This window comes from Phascolarctos cinereus, unplaced genomic scaffold, assembly GCF_003287225.1.
Source record: "Phascolarctos cinereus isolate Bilbo 61053 unplaced genomic scaffold, phaCin_HiC Scaffold_4;HRSCAF=312, whole genome shotgun sequence".
Lineage (NCBI taxonomy): Eukaryota > Metazoa > Chordata > Mammalia > Diprotodontia > Phascolarctidae > Phascolarctos > Phascolarctos cinereus.
In genome coordinates, this window is record NW_027555847.1 from 194,775,728 (window position 1) to 194,780,086 (window position 4,359).

A 4,359-nucleotide genomic window follows, 5' to 3' on the forward strand; every position below is an offset into this window, starting at 1 on the left:
GGGAAAACCTGGAACATTAATACATCGTTGATGGAGTTGTGAACTGATCCAACCATTTTGGAGAGCAATTTGGAACTATGCCCAAAGGGTTATAAAATTGTGCATACCCTTTGACCCAACAATAGCACTTCTAGGGCTGTATCCCAAAGAGACCATAAAAATGGGAAAAGGACCCACATGTACAAAAATATTTACAGCAGCTCTTTTTGTGGTGGCAAGTAATTGGAAATTGAGGGGATGCCCATCAAGTGGGGAATGGCTGAACAAGTTGTGGTATATGAATGTAATGGAATACTATTGTGCTATAAGAAATGATGAGCAAGCAGACTTCAGAAAAACCTGGAAAGACTTGTATGGACTGATGCTGAGTGAAGTGAGCAGAACCAGTAGAATATCGTACACAGTAACAGCCACACTGTGCAATGACTAATTTTGATAGACTTAGCCCTTCTCAGCAATGTAAGGATCTAAGACATCTCCAAAAGTCTCATGATGGAAAATATTATCCACATCCAAAGAACTATGGAGTTTGAATGCAGATTGAAGCATACCATGTGCTCTTTTTTCTTCTGTTTTGTTTTATTTCTTCTTTCTTGTGGATCCTCCTATTGGTTCTAACTCTTCTTTACAAAATGACTAATGTGAAAATATGTTTAACAGGAATTTATATATCAGATTGCACTCTGTCTTGGGGAGGGAGGTGGGGAGGGAAGGGGAGAATTTAGAGCTAATTGTACTCAATACTCAAAAGTGTATGGACATGAATGTTGAAAACCAAAAACAAATTAATAAAAAGGAGATGGATTTGGGGCAGCAGCAAAGAATTTGTGATGATTTAAAGTCCTGAATAATCACCCAAAGGAAATATAGCCTAATCTCGTCACCTCAGTTCTGGGCCCAGCTCACTGTCTATATGCTGCATCTGAGAAAGGAGGGGTGAGGAACCTTTCTTTCTTTATATTAGAAATAAAATGATATTTTGAAAATATTTACCAGAGAATTGACAAAGATGGGTGAACTCTGAGGGACACATCTGAATAATGTTAAACTCAGTACTTCTGTCCTTATATTCTTGAAGTTAAAAATAAATATGCATGTGAGTGGCAAAGAGAAAAGGTAGTAGAGGGAATAAAAAGAAAAATCGAAAGAGGAATTCTCAAAGGGTAAAAGATTTGGGGAAAGCAAACCTTATGTGAGATATTTTGAAAACAGGATGTATTTTCAAAAAGAAAGCAACTTTTGTTACTATTCATTCCTATTTATGTTTTATAATGTTACAGATGAAGATAATGAACTATCCACAGTACTGATAACTGTATCTTCAATCCCACCTCAGAGAAAAAACCTGAAATGTCTCTGATGACAATAGATGACATGAAAAGTTGCATATCCTATACAGTTTTATGAATAGTTTTAACTGGTGGCATGAAGGTGCATTTATGAAGGTGTTATGGTGGCAGGTGATTGCGTTGATGGCAATAATCTGCTTTATCCTCTGCTTTCTTTGCAGTGAGGATGAAACCCTCCTACATGGCTACCTTACTGTCTCTGCAGTACATAGCAGTTAGGTAATTATCTATATTCATTTTCTACCTTTAACCTTTTTTTCTACATATATAATCATCTCTGCATCTTCCTAGCTTGCACTTTTCCATTTTCAATTTAGACTCCATAAAAAGCTGTATGACAAGGGGAGTGGGGAGAGAGACAGAGACAGAGACAGAGACAGAGAGACAGAGAGAAAGAGAGATGTATGTGTTATCCGTGGCTATATATTGGACCTCTGACCAGAAAATGTTCTTCAGTCATCCTAAACTGCTTATAGACTAATCGATTCAGCCTCTTCCTTGGCATTGTGCCTCTCATTTCCTCTAACACATGCCTCTGCTAACAACATTAATTTTCCTTTGTAGGAACTTATAAAGAATTTCAAATGGCATCAATTCAGTTGTTTCTCCTTTTTAAAAAATTAAGCACAAACTTTTAAAAAAAATTTTGATGGTAGAAGAGATTAGTGAGGAAGAGTAAAAGAGGGTCGTTGAAGGGGCTTTTCCCTAAATGAAAAAATGAAAAAGGGAAGATAAAGTGTTGAGTTTCTCAGTCTCACACCAACCCTGAGGTCCTGAGATTAGCGTCTCTAGAAAAGCTTTTAAAATGTCAGTGCTGAAATACACCAAAGAGTCACCTTACATTCCTGTGCCTTGCTATTCTGAGGATAGAGTGAGATGAATTGCCTCAATGAATGGACAAAACTTACTTTAAAAAAAAAACATAAAAGTTTACTCCTGTAGTAAGTAACTGCATGATTCTGGGGGAGGTTTAGGTATGCAGTGTAATTCTCATTTTATAGCTTACCCAAGAAGATCATGTAATTATAGAAAGCATTCCTTCTATTGGCAAGATTCATTGCTCCTTAAACATACACTTTCTGGCACCCAATAAAGCAAGAGGATGAGTGGAGTTTGTTTTCCCCTGAACAGAACAGAGCTAATTAGTCGCATTTGCAGATTAACGACTTTAAACCAAAAAGGGCCAAAAGCAGAGGGATAAGAAATGGCCACCCTGACAGAATTCAAATAAAAGTATTTATAAGGGCAGGGGGAAAAGAGGGTGCAAAGCAAAGCCATCGATCCATTTTAGCCTCTTCAGGATGACACATTGGAATGAAGTGGAGCCCTGCACCAGCCAAACTGCCTTCAATGAAGCTAATGCATAAATAGATTCTGTTGATAGATACTGGAAGGGCAGGGATGAGAAGCAGAAAGAAAAATTCTAGACAGGAAAAGCAACGGAGATCAAGAAACCTTTTCTCCTTCTCACCCCAGCTAACCTTTTTCTTCGTGTTGTCAGCATAGCCTTCAACTGTGACTCCCTCCCCCTGCCCTTGTCTCTCACTCTCACCTCTATAGCATTAGTTTGGATGGTGGCTTGGCAGCTGATCAGTCAGTATACGAAAGACTGAATTTCAATTCTCTGTTTATTCTGATTTCCTAAATTCCACAACATAATCTCTGGTACTTGATGTGTTTTTCCCTTCTATCCTCAATGTAAATGATGTGAGTTTTTTTTCCCTTCTATCCTCAATGTAAATGAGCTCAATAGTTCAAGCTATTTCATGATTTCCATAATATATTATGTCTCCTAGAGTCTTTTTCTTCACCAAAAAAAAAAAACACAAAAAGAAGAAATAGTAGGTTCATCTCTTTCAGATCTAGGTTTCTTCACATTGGTAATCATCCCTCCTTATAAGACACTGATTATCAGAAGTCATTGATTCTCATCCCATCTGTATCACTAACCATCAGTGTAATGCTCAACAGTACAGGTCTCAAATCAGTTTCCTCAGCTGTAAAATTAGAAGGGGTTATACCATGTAACCTCTGAAGTCCTCTTCAGCTCTAAAATTCTATGATTTCTATGATTGGTTTTGTCAGGAGGGTTATGCATTAAGCAAGCAAGAATTAACAAATACCCTATCTAGTTGACTGCCCAGAAACGAAATAAATAAAATCTCTCAGTTATCTAAGTTTTTACCAAATACCAATACCAAAACAGAATCCCTTTCCATTTCAGGACATCAAGTTTCACTTCTTCTCTAAAGCAGACAGCATGAATCAATTTTCATGATGCTTCATCTTTGGAAATTGCCCCCAGGACTTTCTGAATAAATGGTATAAAATTGACCCAATTTTTTTTGGCTTCTACAAGAGACAGTACAGAGGGATTAGAAGTAAATTCCATAACCAAGGCCTCATTGAGACTCCCATTATCCCATCCATTAACATTTGAGTACCTAAGGAAAATATTTAAAGTAGAGCCATAGATCCAATAATGTATATTAAATCCAAAACAATATGTGAATGAATCAAACTGTATTTTTCCTTCTTCTATTAGCCTCTACAGAATCCAGGATTACAGCTGAAAAATGGGATCTTTCACCATATATTGACTCACTCATCATATGTTGTCTTCATCTTAACCACCAACCATCTGTTTGGGTTTTTTTTTTAATATCTTCCATTCCTAATAGTTTGCCCTCATTTCTTCCAGTTCTATTTTTTCCTGCAATGAATCTTTGGATCATAGCATTGAAAGCAGGAAGGAGCCTCAGAGCTCATCTTGTTTAACCCATACATGTTACAGATGAGGAAACAGGCCAAGAAAGGAGAGATGAAATGACTTTCCTACAGTCATACAGGTAAGTAGCAGAGCTGGTATTCAAATCCAGGTCCTCTAATTAATTCCAAGTTCAGTGTTCTTTCCCCTGTACTACACTTCTGATTCACCTCTTAAGGCTTACAAAGGCTCAAACTTATGTGCCACATATGGTGAGAAATTTTTGGCTTCACAGATCATCCT